Below are 16572 nucleotides of genomic sequence, written 5' to 3' on the forward strand. Positions count from 1 at the left end.
AGGGAAAGGGTTACAAATCACTCGACTTGGGGAAGTAAGACATCTCAAGTCTGGTTACTCTGGCCACCAGGCTCAAGGAATAGGACTAACAGAGACCAGCATACATGGAGAGAGGCAGAGCCATCTTGATTCCTTGCTCATGCTCTCTTTTAATTCACTCAGGTACAGCCAGTCTCTTTCTCTCTTTCTTTCTAACTTTATTCTCAGCCCCCATGCCAAAATCTGATTACATAATTAAGCATTCAGTAAGTCAGTAAGTGTGCTCTGATTATGGTTTTTAATGAAGCTGGCCAGTGCTGCTTCCTGTTTTGAAAGACACAAGACCATTTAAAAGGCTAGTCTGTGCCCTCAATACACGCTGCATCTTAGAAATCAAATGGGCATTTTAACTATTTTAGAGGAAAAATAATCAGGTGTAAATAGCTTAAAGTTCTCACAACAGAGAGGGTCCCTGTTGAAAAGGACAACATTGATAGCAGGATATGACTGTGATACCAAAACTAGTACTGGCCTGCAGATCTATCATCTGTCTGTCTGTCTGTCTGTCTGTCTGTCTGTCTGTCTGTCTCTATCTATCTATCTATCTATCTATCTATCTATCTATCTATCTATCTATCTATCATCTATCTATCTATCTATCTATCTATCTATCTATCTATCTATCTATCTATCTATCTATCATCTATCTATCTAATCTATCATCTATCTATCTATCTCATCTACCTTATCTATCTATCTGTCTACCTATCCACCCACCCTACCTATTCTCAGATTGTTCTGGGCTAATATTAAAAAGGTCACAAATATGCTGACTCTATTTTCCTGAGATGGCAGGTAAGAGACATCTATAAGACTTTGGGAGGCATCTTCCTGGCAAGTCACTTCTCAGTCCCCTGGATACTTTTGGAGGCCACCTTGGAATGTGTTCTAGAAATTCATGTGGAGGCCTTTGAGCTCCGAACTAGGCCTGCTCATGTTCCTTAGTGGAAGAAGAATCAGGCTGCCCTTCCCAGCATTCTGGTGTGTGCACTGAATAGTACAAGTGGAAAAGGCAATGAGAAATGTCAGGGAGTCGGGGCGTTGGGAGAAACGGTGGGCACTGGGGTGAGGTGTTGTAGTTCTTTTCCATAAAGCTATTCTATCTTCTCACCCTAGATCCACGACTACTGACCACAGCAGGATTAGACTCTACCACTATTATTTCCCTAATAAAATCTTTCATCCCAAGAATGCTTACTATTGAACCCTTGGTTTGACATTCAAATTTGGTCCTGTGCAGTATCTTCAAATTCATTTCTCAACACTCCCTGTCACACCTCAACACATGTAATTCCCCAATGTGTGCTCTCCTTTCAATGCCTTTGTCCATACTGAATTCTGTCAGGATACCTTTCCCCACCTTCCTCACCTTTCATTTTCTATTTGTTCTATAAGACAAATCAGGTGCCCCATCCCAGATACCCCCTTGAGCTTGGTCTCCCTCTTCTGCTATCTCTGGGCACCCAGGGAGATCTCTACCTTAGTCTTTAATTTTTTAATTTTTTATTGATTGATTTTTAAGGAGAGAGAGAGAAACATCGATCCGCTGCTCCACCCTTTCACGCATTCATTGGTTACCTCCAACTGGGGATCCAACCTGCAACTTGGAGCATCAGGACGATGCTCCAACCAACTGAGCTACCTAACTAGGGCCCTACCTTAGCCTTATTACAGGATACTGTAATCACCTCTTTGCTTTACTGTCTCCCTGACTAGACTGGACCATAAGCTCTTTGGAGGTAAGACTATGTATCAGTCATCACTGTATTTCTGGTGTCTTGCACAATTGCCTGTCACTTATGGAAGCTCAATAAATGTTGATGAACTAATTAGTTAGGTTTAGATTGGGGTAGAACTATCCCAACCAACCGGCATTGGCGTGGTGCCATAGAATACAGCTGGCTTTGTCTTTGGTTCTCTCCTGGGCATAAGCCTTAAGCTCCTCAGGTACTCTCTGGGCCTTTTGTCCACATGCAGATTAAAAATTGTTCTCTCTAGACTTGGACTCTTCAACTCCAAGCTCCATGATCTCCCTCTTTTGGAAATCCCTGTTTAAACCCACTTGGTTATTTTTTGTTCATGTTCTGCCTCCCTCATGACGTGTGCTATATTTTTGGGTGCATGTTTCTGCGTCTATTTTTGCACACATGGGTGTGTTCCCTTGTCTGCTACACTCAGGTCAAAGTTTTGCAGATGGCCATGGCTCTCCACCAGGCCAACAGCATGCTGTATGCACAGTAGAGGTTGCCTCCTTCACTGATCCAAGGCCTGTTTGGGACAATTCAGAATCCCTACAGTCTACAGCCATCACTACAAGAGGCCAATTTGTATAACTTTCCCTGTAACTATTTATTTCACTGTGTATAGAGCCCTGCACTGGATCTGTGCTGTTACTAAGAGATTTCACACCTGTCTCAGGGATATCTGATGAGGAGGTGATGTATCATGACCTCAACAAGCTCAAAACAATTAAACAAAAGATGGTATCTCAACTGTACGGAAACACAGCTACGATTTCCCACTATACCTCTGAGGGGAGCTAGGCCTTTCAGGGATTGGGGTTCACTAAAATTCTGGGTCTCTGTTTCAAATAGAAAACATCTTTACATAAGGTTGTAACTCTTGACCATCAGTACGGTATATGCTTTTATGATTTATTTGTTAATTTAAAAAAAAAGAAGGTTGTGTTAAACTACTTTCCTTCTCATTTAGTGGCCCACACTTTAGAAGTGCTGGCCAAAGTTAGAAGTACCATCTGCGACCACAGGATGGATGGAAGTGAATTGGTCCACAAAGAAATCAGATTTGTGACCCTGGCCCTATTACCCCGTTCACCAAAGTAGGATGTGGGCCCAGAGGCCTGGCTAAGCTGGAGCGTGGTGACTGCAAACTTGAGAAAGAGCAAGCTATCCTACAGATGGACAGTTCAGGTCCCTATAGCCTCTGGAGCAGCCTGATCCCAGATTCCTGGCGACCAGTCTCCTCCCCAATAGCTTCCTGTTTGAGATGGTCTTCCCCATTTTAGCAGGTGGGGGTAAGTCGAGCCAAATGCCTTTTAAGCAGTGTGTCAGGATGGTTAAGAGCAGGGCACTGAGAAGTAGGCATATCTGAGTCTGCATCCCAGCACTGTCACTTGGTTGCTATCTGGTCTCGGGCAGGTTGCTTAACTTCTCTAAACTTTATTTCCTTATGTTTAAAAAGGGGATGGTTACAGCACCTGCTTCATGTGTTTGCAGGGGGTTTAAATGAGAAAAGGGACATAAGGTGTTTAGCCCTGTGCTTGGCTTGCAGTTAGGTGCTCACTCAGTGGTAGCTCTTCTTTAGAGAGTAATAATATTCAGAATAGTAATAACAGGAAGTCATATTGAAAACGATTGCAGCAAGATAGGGCTCAGGTCGGTGTGCTCTCAGGCCACATCCCCAGGCACTCCTGCCTGCCTTCTCCCAAGGTGACCCAGCGTGGCGGTGCCAGCTCTGTCCAGGGTTGCTGAGTGAGGTAAGAATCTCGGCCAGGATCGGGCTGCCTGGGCATGACCCCTGAGCCAGCAGCTGTGAGAGGAGGAGCACCAGAGGAGAGGCAGGGAAAAATGGGGTGTTAGTGGGCAGGCTAGGACTCTGGGGAGGAAGTAGGTTTGTGGTGGGGAGAGGGTGAGGTAAAAAAGAGGGGATGGGCAAAGTCTGAGAGGTTTTTAGCAGGAAGGAAGGCAGTTGAGAAAAATAATCCACTTTGCGTCGCATTGACTTCTTTGTGTCGTTTTCTGGAAATGAAGAATCAGAACCAGAAACGAGGCTTCTAGGGTGTCACAAAATATCAGGCCTTTCTTTGATTTCCTTTTTTTGGGGGGTGCCCTATCTGCACCTCCAAAAAGGAAAAATAGGCTGTGTTTTACAAATGGTCAGACTATCAGACCAAGACCTAATGTGCCTTTTTCACCCTAAAAGTCTGTTGCACAACCTGGTGTTATTTCCACAGGCAGCTGAAGTAATTCGGCTCTTGAAACCCTGCCCTGTGTGACTTTTTTTTTTTTTTTTTTTCTTCTTCTTGTTTGTTTGCCCAGTAATTAAATAGTCATGACAGAACAGTCCCTCGGTTCTGTGGGGCATGGACCTGGGAGGTCATCCCCAGCCACCAAGGCATCTCCAGCAAGAACACGCTGTGTCCTAGGGCTGGAGTAACAGAACTGGTCCCCGCCCTCGGGAAGGGACTCCTGTCCCACAGCCATCAGCTATCCTGCTGAGATGCAGCTCAGCACGGGTGGGATCCCCCACCAGAGCCGGGCCCCTGGGAAGGTTCTGTTATCACAAACAGGAAGCAAAACTCATAGCAGAGCAAGATTTCAAAAGCAAGGTTTCTTCAGTACCATGGAAACACCCATTTGCCTCCCCATGGTTTCACCTCTTACCTCTGCTCCACCACTCACTTTCTCAAATTCTTTTGTTTTGTTAATCTTCACCCGATGATATTTTTCCATTGATTTTTAGAGAGAGTGGAAGGGACGGAGGAAGGGGGCCAGAGAGAGAGAGAGAGGGAGAAACACAGATGTGAGAGAAACACATCCATTGGTTGCCACCTGCACACACCTGGACTGGGATCAAACCCACAGATCTTTGGTGCACCGGCCAGAGCTCTAACCACGGAGCCACACCAGCCAGGGCCCCAATTCTTTTTTGGGCTTTAGTCTCCCAAACTTTAATCAGGCTTTACCTGGGGGTGGGGAGGCAGAAGGGAAAGATTTAACCAATTTCTTTGACTTTGAGTCTCCTCGCCTCCCCATGAAATGGCCTATTGTTTGAAATAGCCTGAAATATCACAGCTCAGTTGTCTGTCCTCACCTCAGATTTTACACATCTGAAATCAACCCTTCTCCCTCATCTCCAAAATCAGCTCAGTTTCCTCATTTCTATTAAACAGAACCACCATTTATCCAGCCGTCCGAGTTAATCTTTGACTCACACCTGCAAGCTTCATAAACAGTCACCCACAGATTTGGCTGATTCGTGATTCATCTGAAATGTCACTCCCCTGGCCCCTCATCACTGTCACTCCCCTACAGTTCAAGTCTATATCACTTCCTCAGGGCTGGGCCTCTGTAACTCCCCCCCCCCCAGACCTCCCCAACTCCCTCCATGCTGCCCAGCATGTCGAAATTAATCCACCCAGAGCGCAGATTTCATCACTCCCCTTTCTGCAGAGAAGCCTCATCATTGCCTACAGTGCAAAGTCCAGCCAGGCGCCCAGCTGGCATTCCCCTCGGGCGGTGTGGCTGCCCACTTCCCCAGGCCCTCTCCCCACTCCCCACAAGACACCCGCTGCTCCCTCCTGCCAGGCTGTTTTTAATATTGCCCTCTGCTTGGCAGGAGGGAGATGCTAACTCATAGGAAGGGAGGGGGGAGGCAAGGAGGAAGGAAGTGCTCAGCTGCAGCTCCACAAATCATTCTAGTTCTTTCCACTAGCACCCTGCTTGCTCTGAGCTGCTCCACCATCCGTGTCTATGCCACTCATTAAAAAACGAACAGCAAAACCAAAAACTTTTATTGTGCAAATTTCCAAACGTACATTAAAAAAAACCTCATGAACCCATTTGCCAGCTTCTATAGCCATGGAGTTTGTCATATTTTATTTCATCTGTCCGCCCTCCACCTCTTTCCTGGAATAGACATTGTGTTAATAATGTCTAAAATTTGCTTTAAAATGGTACATATTATGTCAATCTATTCCCAAATACCTCATCATGCATGGTAAAAAAGGACATTTTCTTACATAGCAACAATGCCATTATTACACTTAATAAAACGGATAATAATGCCTTCCTATCATCTATTTCTCAGTCTATATTCAAGTTTCCCAAACTGTTTAAAAAAGTGATTTTTAGAGTTGTGTGTGTTATACTCAGCATCCAAACAAGGTCACCCTTACTCATCATATTTGGTTATACTTGTGAAGTCTCTTTTAACTCCTTTTAAACTAGAACAGTCCTTCCTCCACTTTTTCCCTATGTCACTGACTAAATAAATAAACAAAACCAGGTTAACGGCCCTGTAGAATGCCCCACATTCTGGATTTGGCCGATTACATCCTTGTGATATCATTTATAGACCACGCATTTCAACCCTTATACCTTGCCCTTTCCTGTCTTTTACCTAAATTTCGTATATGTATATACAAACTCCCAAAGAGAAAGTGTGTGTGTGTGTGTGTGTGTGTGTGTGTGTGTGTGGCTTCAATGTTCTAAAGAATTTTCCACATACCAGATCCTCAACAAATACTTGCTGAAGAGAATTTATTAAGCTCTACTGTCTGCAGAATTGTGAACTAGGGAGAGAGAGTTCCGACCTCTCTTGAGCTCCAGGCTCCTTCTCAGGGGATGCTCCCTGGCAGTCAGGGTTGAGAACTTCTGCTTTCCTGTCTCTCTGTGTAACTACTTTCCCTGCTCCCAGTCCCCTGCACTCCTCACCTTCCTTCAGAATGCTGTCTAGCTGTCTCTAGGAAACACCACTGTGATCAAGCACCCCCAGCAGCTCCCCTGTGCCTGTACAGCGAAGGCCAAACTCCTCAGCGGAGCATCCAGACCCAGTGGCACTCTCATCGGCGAGCCTCCCCTTCCTTATCTCCACCTGCAGCCACACCACACACTTGAGATTTCCAGTGCCTTTGCACATGCTGTTTGCTCAGTCTGAAGTGGCTTTCCCCTCTTTTCTCTTCCCCACCTTAACTCTCCAGAAAATAGGCCCTCTCTCTCTCTCTCTCTCTCTCTCTCTCTCTCTCTCTCTCTCTCTTTCTCTTTGAGACTCAGTGAAACTGTTACCTCTACAACTTCCCCAGATGGCATTAATGGCTTCCTCTTTGCAATTTGCCTCATTACTCTTAGTTGCCAGAATTTATTTACACATCTGTCTCCCTCAAAAGACTTCGAGTCTCAAGATCTGTGTCTTATTATGTTTTTACCCCCACGACCTAGCCCATGTTAGGCACTCAGTTAATGTTGAAGGAAGGAAGGAAGAAAGGAAGGGAGGGAGGAAGGAAGGAAAGGAGGAAAGGAGGGAACTCTAAGACACTTGACAGCTTGTTCTATCTACTGTTCTTGGGCTCTGTGTTCAAGAGCAAAGTCCCTGAGTCAGGTGAGTTCAAATCCAGCTTCTGCCCCTGTACTAGCTGTGTGGCCACTCGCTGGAGGCTAACCTTACTTACCCTCTCCATGGCTCAGTCTCCTCATCTGTAAATACCAGTTATGGAAAATCATATCTGTGTGTGTGTGTGTGTGTGTGTGTGTGTGTAGAGGGAGAGAGATACATGGAAGAAGGTTCACTAAGGTGATGTTGAGTGGTTTTTTACTTATATTTTTCTTTATTGTTAGACTGTTTTATAATATATATTGATTTTTATATACACTTAACCATTTCAACTCCCCAAATACACACACCCGCACATACACACAAACACTCCAACCCATAGTATGCATGTACAAACCCCAAAAACACATGCACCAAGCCCACAAACATGCACACTCCCTCCGGAGGCAGAAGCTCTGAGTCCAGATGTGACCCAGCCTCAGGTAGGTTGAGAACACGCCCGCAGAGAGCACGTGTAGACCTCAGGCCATCTCTGGCTCTCAGCCAACAGAGAGGGGCAGGCACTCTCTGGGACAGGGAAGTGACATTCCTGTTCATCCAAGCCTTCAAGTAAACACCCAACCTGGGTGTCTGGAGATGGGCCCCTTATGAAACGCAGGCCCAGCTGCCCGAGTGTGTTTCTCAGGGTGAGGAGTGGAGGTGAGCAGAGGAGCAGCACACAGAGGACTGCTGGAAAGTAACTACCTTCCTGACCCTGGTTTTCAAGGCAGAGGGGACCTAACTAACGGCTGTCAAAAGATGATCTATTTTTATTCCCATATGTTTAGGAAATGCCGGAGGAACTGGATGGAGGGAGCTAAATTATACACTTTATTTTTTTTAAGACTTTAGTTGGAAGTTTCTTTTTCTTCCATTGAAAAACTTGTCATGACTTGAACAGGCTTTGGTGCTTTTGCTGGAGTTTAATACCAAATACATGATCACTCTCAGCCTGCTTTATGTTGGAGTGGACTGTGACCCAGAAAAAGCAGGAGTCCCATCCATATCCTCTATAATTCAAACCTGCTCTCCCAGAGAAGGAAGCAAATGGTGCCAAGTATCAGGACAGAAAAGAGGAAAATCTCTGGACCAGTGAACCATCCTGATCTTTGGAGAAGAATCTTCAGCCGTGTCCAGGGTTTAAGGCTCACAGAGGGCAGGCCCTAGTGCCATGGCCCAGGTCTATAGTCACTTTAGAGTCAGTGTGGAGAGGTCACAGGTCAAGGGGCACCTATGAGTGCCCAGCCTAGAGCAGGAAAAGGAGAGGGGATTTCTAGTTCCCTAAAAAGACATGATCTCTACCCTCAGAAAGTTATGCTGCAGTTAGGGAAATGTGATGGGCTCTCATGAAACAATTGAAAAAGATTTCCAACCTTCTGTCTTGGGCAGTGGAGATCCTAAGTGTTGAAGAAATCTACAGAAATGTGTAACTGACCAGAGCCACCACAAAGGTTGTAGGGCACACAGTCTATACAACCAGACCTACCCCAACACTTATATAACACTAAGGATCCCAACCACCTGCAGCCAAATGAGGAAGGAGCACGACATTAATGACAAAAATGTTACCAACTTGCAGCCCTGGTGAATCAGGGCCTCAGCCCCTCCTTCCACTACCCCAGAGCTTCCCAGTTTGTTCTTTCTTTCCTTTATTTAGATATACCACACAATCTACTATTTTAAAGGACACGATTTAGTGGTTTTAAGTATATTCTCAAGTTTTTGCAACCATCACCACAATCTAATTCCAGAGCATTGTCGTTATGGAAAAAAGAAACCCTGTGCCATTAAGCAATCACTCCGCAGCCCCACTTCCCCAGCCCCTGTCAGCCACTATCTACTTTCTGTCTCTATGGATTTGCCTGTTCTGAACTGTTCATGTAAATGAAGTCATACACTACATGGCCTTTTGTGTCTGGCATCTTCTACTTAGCATGTTTTCAAGGTTCACCTCTGTAGCATATATCAATATTCACTCCTTTTCTCCGTCTTTCTGGGCATCCCAGATGGTGGTTCCCCTGTGCTCGGGCACACGTCTGTTCCTGGACATCTGCTCCCTAGAAGCCACTTGGGAGAAGAATCTCACAGCTGCTACCTCTCCTGCCTCCATCCCCTAAGGTGTCAAGACATTCAGTTCCCATCAGTCCTTCCCTCCCTGCACTGGAGCTATATCCTGTGCAGACTTGAGGACATGGTCTTCCTCCCTGCCTGAGTGCTGCCCCTGGCCCCTGGCTCTCAGCTTGTAAATGTCTCTCTTTGGCACCTGGAGGAGCCTGGTTGTCTGCTCCCCCATCTCTCTCATTCACTCTGACCCTAGAGCCCAAGACAGAACAAGCACATCCTAAGACAAGAATTGGTGTGACAGTGATTCTTGAGGGTGTGTTCCCAGGAAAAACCAGTAGAGGTGTGGGAAAGTAGCACGGGAAATAAGTCCCACAGGGATAACTGCAGCTCAGCCCACGGGGAAGGGACCGTGCCCATCAGGCCTCCGAGTGGGGTGTCTGTACCTGCCCCTGCCAGTCATCAGTTGAGGGCTGCTCCCCAGTGTGTACAGCCCAGGCCCCTCAGCTCTCAGCGACCCCAGGGGAAGGACATCCATGCAGTCAGAGAGCAGCCCTTTGACATGGAGACACAGGTGCTGGCTGGCGGAAGTGAACGCACACAGGCTCTGCTACTTTCTCTTCCTGCAGGTCTCCTTTTCCCACAAACATGAGACACTAGCACACAGCACGGTACTGAGACTCAGTGTTTGTTTATAGAATATAATAGATAGATTGATCAATCAAATGATCAGTGGACAGACTTCACTGAAGCCTTAAAAGTAATTTTCTTTACAACCATTAAACACTTGAAAGGATGGGGGACATCTGGCTTACTCTTCTGCACTTACTGGACATACCTTGGCATGTGCAGAGGGAAACGAAGGCAGGACCTGCTAGACTGCTGATGTGAAGGAAGGAACCTTAGACGCTTGGGGAAATTGATTTTCTGGGGTTCCCGGTGACAAAGTGAACATTTGATAAGCCAGGGACTCAGGCTAATGTACTTCTCACCCTGGCTGCTAGAAAAGTCCCTCTCTGACATCGGGAACGGGTGTCACTTTCTTCTCTTTCTATGTCCACAGACACTGAGGAAACAGAGAACAGTTCTCTGACTGTGCTGGGCCTGTTACTGAACCTCTTTATTTTTCCGTTGCCTCAGTGGCTTTGCCCACACCCCAAGGTTGCTGTAAAGGTTAAATCAATGGATATGAAAGGGCTTTGAGAAACATAGTGTGCTCACAAACATAGTGAATTATTTTTTAAAATAGCTTTTGTTTTTTTAAAAAAAAAGGAACCCCAGGCAACTGAAAAGTTTCAAAGAGGGAGGCCGAGAACATTCCCTTGAGTCCTCAGTGAGTCTGGGTCTCCTTGGGAACTCCCCCTGGCTGCAGACCCGGCCCGTGATAGCACACTCATTCACCTGCCACCAAAACCTGCTTAGAGCTTATAGGTTACAGCAGGACTAATCAATAAAGGTCCAAGAGGGGCCCCAGAATTGAGAGGTGAGGAGAGAAGGCAAAAGGGGAATATAAAAAAGGGTGAGCCCTGGCCGGGTTGCTCAGTGGTTAGAGCGCCGGCCCTTGGACTGAAGGGTTCCGAGTTCGATTTCAGCCAAGGGCACGTACCTCAGTTGCAGGCTCGGCCCCTGTCCGGGTCAGGGCGTGTGCAGGAGGCAACCAATTAATGCGTCTCTCTCACACTGATGTTTCTCTCTCCCTTCCACTCTCTCTGAAAAGCAATGGGGGGAAAAATCCTGGGGTGCGGAAAATAATAAATAAATAAATAAATAAAGGGTCTGAGGCAAAATGAAGGAATCGGACCTAAGTGGGTGGGTAGGTAACAGATAAAGGAGTAAGGGGTAAAGGAGAGATAGGAGATGGAGGTGACTATGCTGGAGGGTGATGGGCACCAGTGGCAGCTGCTCCTGTGCCATCCACAACCTGGGCTTCCCAGGCACGGGCTCTACGATGGAGGCCACACTTACCACAACCTTGTCACAGCCCTGGTCTCAACTCGCTGGCTACCTTTCCAAATCATTTCAGGGTGGAAAAGTCTGGGAGGGTCTCCGAGGCAATCTGACCTTGACCCCGCGGGTCTGCTAGAGGCCTTGGGCAGAAGGTGGCCAGGAGGCCCAGGAAGCAGAGTCCCTGATCTGGCTGCAAACAGGGGGCCCTCAGGGAGCGCGCCAGCCCCTAAAGTGTCCTTTTGTTTTGCAGGCTTTACCGAACAGGGTTTTGTTTCATGTGACTGTGCTATTTCAGGAGGAGTAAATATTGCCGGCGGTCTGTTTAAAAAGGCCAATGACCTGAAATGGTTTTTTTCCCCCCTTTTCTTTTCCACTTGAATTATCTCCAAGAGGCAGGCCTGCCCAAGCAACGTGCGGTTTTAATTTGTTGGCTTTTAGTTCTAACTTTCCCTTTTCGTCTCATGATACGCTGGGCTGGCAAACAAAAGAGAGAAAAGATATGGGGAGAAAGACACAAAGACCTGACCTAGGCCCAAGGAAAGCGGGAAATGTCCAGGGTGCGACCCGGAAGAGGGCAGGGAGCCGTGGGCTCCGCTGCCTCCCTGCTTCCGGAGCTGGTGTTTGACCTATAATTACAGCTTCTTCCCTCTGATTTCCTCTGTGAAAATAGCAACATTCAAACTAAGCACAGAGTAGAAAAAAGCACTGCATAAAGGATCAGGAATTTATAAATACAGTTCAAATTACAGGATTGTTACCCCCATGGTTTAGCTCTCTGAAGAGTGGGCTGGGAAAGGGGGAACAAAGTTCTGGAAACTTGTCTCAGGTCCTAAAATACCCACGTGTGCCTCTATGGGGGCCCAGTCAAGGAGAGATTTACTGGAGGTTTTTTTCCCACTGGATGTCAATCACTGCAATAAAGGATGTCCTTAGTCAGGCACACCCCACTCTCAGGATTTTTATTTTGACTCCTTAAAGATTCTCACTCGCCATTTAATTGTTCAGTCTCTTCTCTTCAAACTCATTACCTCTAAGGAGGGGGCAGAGGATATCCTTGTCTCAGCAAATACCTCCTAGTCTTCTGGGATCTGCTTTTCCTCCTAGACAAACAATGTGCTCATGCTGGAATTGTCATGTTCTTAGCTGGCCCAGCATACTGGCCCTCCCGTGGGATTTCTTAACTTGGGACAAGTGAGGGATCATCCAGAAAGTTCACCTCTGGTGATAGAGACTGTCAGATAAAAAATATGGGCATGGAAAGTGCAGTCAGCTTAATGAAGCAACCATTAGTGAGAAACAGAGATGAAAGGCAGACACAAAGGCCTGGCACTGAAGCTCTTGGTTCTCATGGTTCCCGAGGCCTAGCTCCTATCCCTGACCTTTGCTTTGTTTGGATGCTCAACCTTTCCTTGGATTCTATTGGCTAATTCATTTCCTCTTTTGCCTAAACTAGTTCAAGTGGAATTTCTGATCCTTGCAACCAAACATCTTCACTAATACGATGGTGCCAATGTCAAGAATTCTCTAGGGAGGTTGACACAGCAACATTATCAGCACAGCTTCTCAACCTTGGTTTCACAAAAGGTTAGGAGCAATGTTTACAGTATGCTGACTTTGAGTAACTGTCACTACTCTACTCTTCCAAAATTTAAGTGTTGAGGAGAATCATGAAAATATCCCAAGCTGCATTTATGACCCAACTACTGAAGAAGAGAAATTTCTTCTGTTCTGGGGAACAGACTCGTGGCCTGGCCTCTGCCTTCATGTGGAATCACATATGAGTTTTCCAGATGGGAGATTTCTAGAAGAAAGTACAAGAACTATCTTCCCACCACCCATCCCAAGATCTTCACTCTCACTATCGGAGCTCCAGTAAGTTAAACCCAGCTTCCATGTTTGCCTCTCAGTAGAGGTGAAGAATAGTGACCGACCATCGTCAACATAACAACCTTTCCTATGCTTAGAGTTGTCACCTCCACACTAAATGACTCCAATCCCCTCTGTGTGTCAAGAGGGCAAATGTAATGGCCTGGCATGACAGTGTAGACAATGCCCTGGACTGGGGGTCCAAGACCTGGATTCCAGCTGAGCCTTTTCTACCAAGCCCTTAGAAGACTAGCTAAGCCTCTGGGTCCAGTTTCCCCATCTGCTAAATAAGGAATTGGGCTACATAATCTAAAATCCCTCCCAACTCTCATATGCCATTACTCAAAGATAAATTACTGGCCTAGACTCACTGTCCAAAATGAAAACTATTTGCTTTCCACCAAAAGCAGGAGGGACAAATACGAAAAAGAACAGGAAATTCAGATATTTTTTCCCCTCATATTTAAGGTGAGATGATTCTTCTTACAAAATTAACCTTATTTCTAACATACCATTAGCTTTTTAAAATAATAAGTTTATTATATAAGAAATAGATGTTTATTATAGAAAATATAAGTAAGCAAAAAGGAAAGAACTTAATCTGTCATCTTTCCTATCAAAGGTAGTCTCTATTAACATTTTGTGTGTATAAATGAATTTTGTTCTATACACACATATTTATTTTTTCTAATGAAAATAGGATCAGAATATCCATTTTGTTTTTCAAATTTATCTTGACACTTAGCAACATAATGAAAACATCTTTTGAGGTTAATAAATATACTTATATAGCATTCATTTCAATAGTATCTAGTAATCTGATGTTTGGGTGCACCTTCATTTATTTAACCAATCCCTTATGGCTGGATAGCTGCATATAGCTATTCATTATTATAAACAATCTTAGACATATACTTTGTACAAACATATGTACATATATATATTTGTGTGTGTGTGTATATATGTGTGTATATATACATATATATAAATATATATACACGTATACACATATATAAATATGTGTGTGTGTGTATATATTTTTTAAGACTTCTGAGTGAGCAGCCAGGAGCAATTCAGCATGATTAAGGATGCAGAGCAGCCACACCCCTTCCTTGTGGGCTCATGTGTTAGATTCTTTCAGGGGTAGAGAGCTATTTGATTCCTCTGTACCACATGACCGCTCACCACCCTGGTCACAACTGGATTGGCATCATCTCCTCCCCGAAGGCAGCCATCTGGAGGCTGGTCAAAGCCTATGAGGGCAATGGCAGGAGACCTCTGCCCTGAGAGGGATTCCTTTCCTAGGTGGTGACTAACGGAGCTGAGCAGATTCTCCCTGAGGGTGTTGAATGCATATGAGCAGCCTCCATAGAGGGGCAGACAGGACAAACCCCATGAACCAAAGAGACTAGTGGGTTCTCTACAACCTGAGGGAGAAAGGAATCCCTTCCTGTGTGATTCCTAGGACTTACCCTCTCTGGATCCTGGTGGATTAACCAAGAGGGGGAAGGTGTGGTCTCCGGAGCTGGAGAGGCCGGGTTTGGATCCTGGCTCTGCAGCTTCTTACCTGTGTCATCTTAAGCTAGTCCCTTCGCCTCTGTGTTCCTGAGTTTCCCCATATGAAACTAAGGACAACAAGGCCTACTACAAAAGCCTACTGTGAAAACTAAGTGAAATAATAACTATAAAGGCCTTTAGAAGGGTGCCTTGTATACAGTGGATGTGATTATTACGCCTCTGCTAGTAAGGTTTGCTCTACCTAGAATCTCAGGAATTTAAAGAGTCTTACAGGTCACTGATATCTGCAAGGACAAGCCGATGACTTCGAATATCTTGCTATTATTAGTTTACTCTTTAAGGACTTCTGTTTCTTCCACTGGATTCGTGACCTCCTTGAGGGTCAGGGCCACCTCAAGTTCCATTGTGCCCTCCACAGTGCCTTGTGCAGGCTGAGTGCCGAATACATGATTGGTTCCACGGATTGGAGAGAGAGCATTTTCCATGCAGCCCAGCACAGCCAGTTTGGACCAGCAGAGTGGTCAGCTGGGCCAGCAGCCCAGCTCCCCTGCCCCCACCGCAGCCTTCCTGAAGCGGTTCTCCCTGGATGGCAGCGCACCAGCAGCCCTCCCCGGCGAGTGGGAGCTTAGCGCTGGTGCAGAGCGAATTCTTGGGACTGGAAGTGGTTATATTCTACTCCAGTCTGCAGGCTTTGAAAATCCCCACCAAAGCTAACCCAAGGCCTCCTCGGACGTGTGCCTTAGTTGACCAAAGGTAGGGGGAACAATTTGTTTCAGGAACTCCTCCCTCTAGGAAGGCAGAACATTGGTTCCCCTCTCTGGGGTGTCCCTGAGGCTAGAGGCTTAGACAAATAATGGAAGGAGGGAAGTGAAAACTGCTGGTCCTTCTCACCCCATCAGTCTCCTCTGGCCCCATCTGCTGACCTACCTGGGCCACCAAACCTGGGCCTTAAATGCCTGGTGGCTGAACAGCTCCTGTAGCCCCAACTTCATGTTAGCTGCAGAGAGGCTCAGCTAAGCGGGACAACTAGAGAAGAAGGAATTCCAGAGGTCAGGCAGCAAGTTTCATATGAAAGGTGTCAGGGAATAGGGATTCAATTTTTTTTTTTTAGTATTTCTCTGTGCCTGGGTGCATTGCATAACAACAACAACAACAACAACAACAGCAATAGCAACAGCTAACACATACCACCTGCCAGTTACTACTTCAAGCATTTTATATACATTAACTCATTTATTTATTACCCCAATTCAGTGGAATAGGTGTTATTATCTCCATTTTACAGATGAGGAAACTGAGACACAGAAGTTAAGTAACTTGCTGAGGTCCCACAGCTACTAAATGGCACACCTGAACATGCTCCTAATCTGTACTCAAAAGCTTTTCAATGAACATTTCGGCATGATCACGTGTGCATGTGCATGTTTCATTCTCACAGTAACTCTGTAATAGTGTATAGGTTCACATGGACCCATTTCATGGATAAGAAAACTGAGGCTCAGAGAACTTAAATATGTTCAAGTCACATAATTAACAAGTGGTGACTTCCATGCCAGGCCTACCTGGCTCCATGACGTGTTGACACAGAGAGAAGACTGTGAAAAAGGACAGGAGGATGCTGGGTGGGCTTCCCGATGTGCAAATCAGGTCTGCGGGAGGGAGCACCAGGCACAGCAAAGGAGCCGGACCTCTGAGCCCCTGCTCCTTTGTTATTTTCAAACTGCACCAATTAGCCAGATCGGTGAGCCGATTTTAATCTCAGAGCGGGATGCCTTTTAAAAAGGTGAACCCAGCAGAGCTGAAAAAACGACTCTAAATGCAGCCAAACCTCCAAATGGAAAAATATCAAAGCTTTTCTCACTCTCCCTACTTACTTTCCAAGCCATCTAGTTTTTTTCCCTTTCTCCTCTCTCTGCTGAGTTTTTTGGGTTTTGTTTTTTTTTTAAGCCCAGCTTCAAACTATCTTCAGCTCAAGACAGTTAAGATTCTAGCATCAAAGTTACTTAAAGCAACAGTTCTGTCTTCTTGTAT

The 16572-nt window shown here is 45.8% G+C and overlaps 1 protein-coding gene across 1 annotated transcript in view; it reads right to left on the bottom strand.

Moving 5' to 3' along the window:
- DTL (denticleless E3 ubiquitin protein ligase adapter) overlaps positions 1–16572 on the bottom strand; it is a 190518-nt gene that overhangs the window by 44227 nt on the left and 129719 nt on the right. The gene's annotated exons all lie outside the window — the stretch shown is intronic.

Source organism: Miniopterus natalensis, chromosome 19, assembly GCF_054644295.1.
Source record: "Miniopterus natalensis isolate mMinNat1 chromosome 19, mMinNat1.hap1, whole genome shotgun sequence".
NCBI lineage: Eukaryota > Metazoa > Chordata > Mammalia > Chiroptera > Miniopteridae > Miniopterus > Miniopterus natalensis.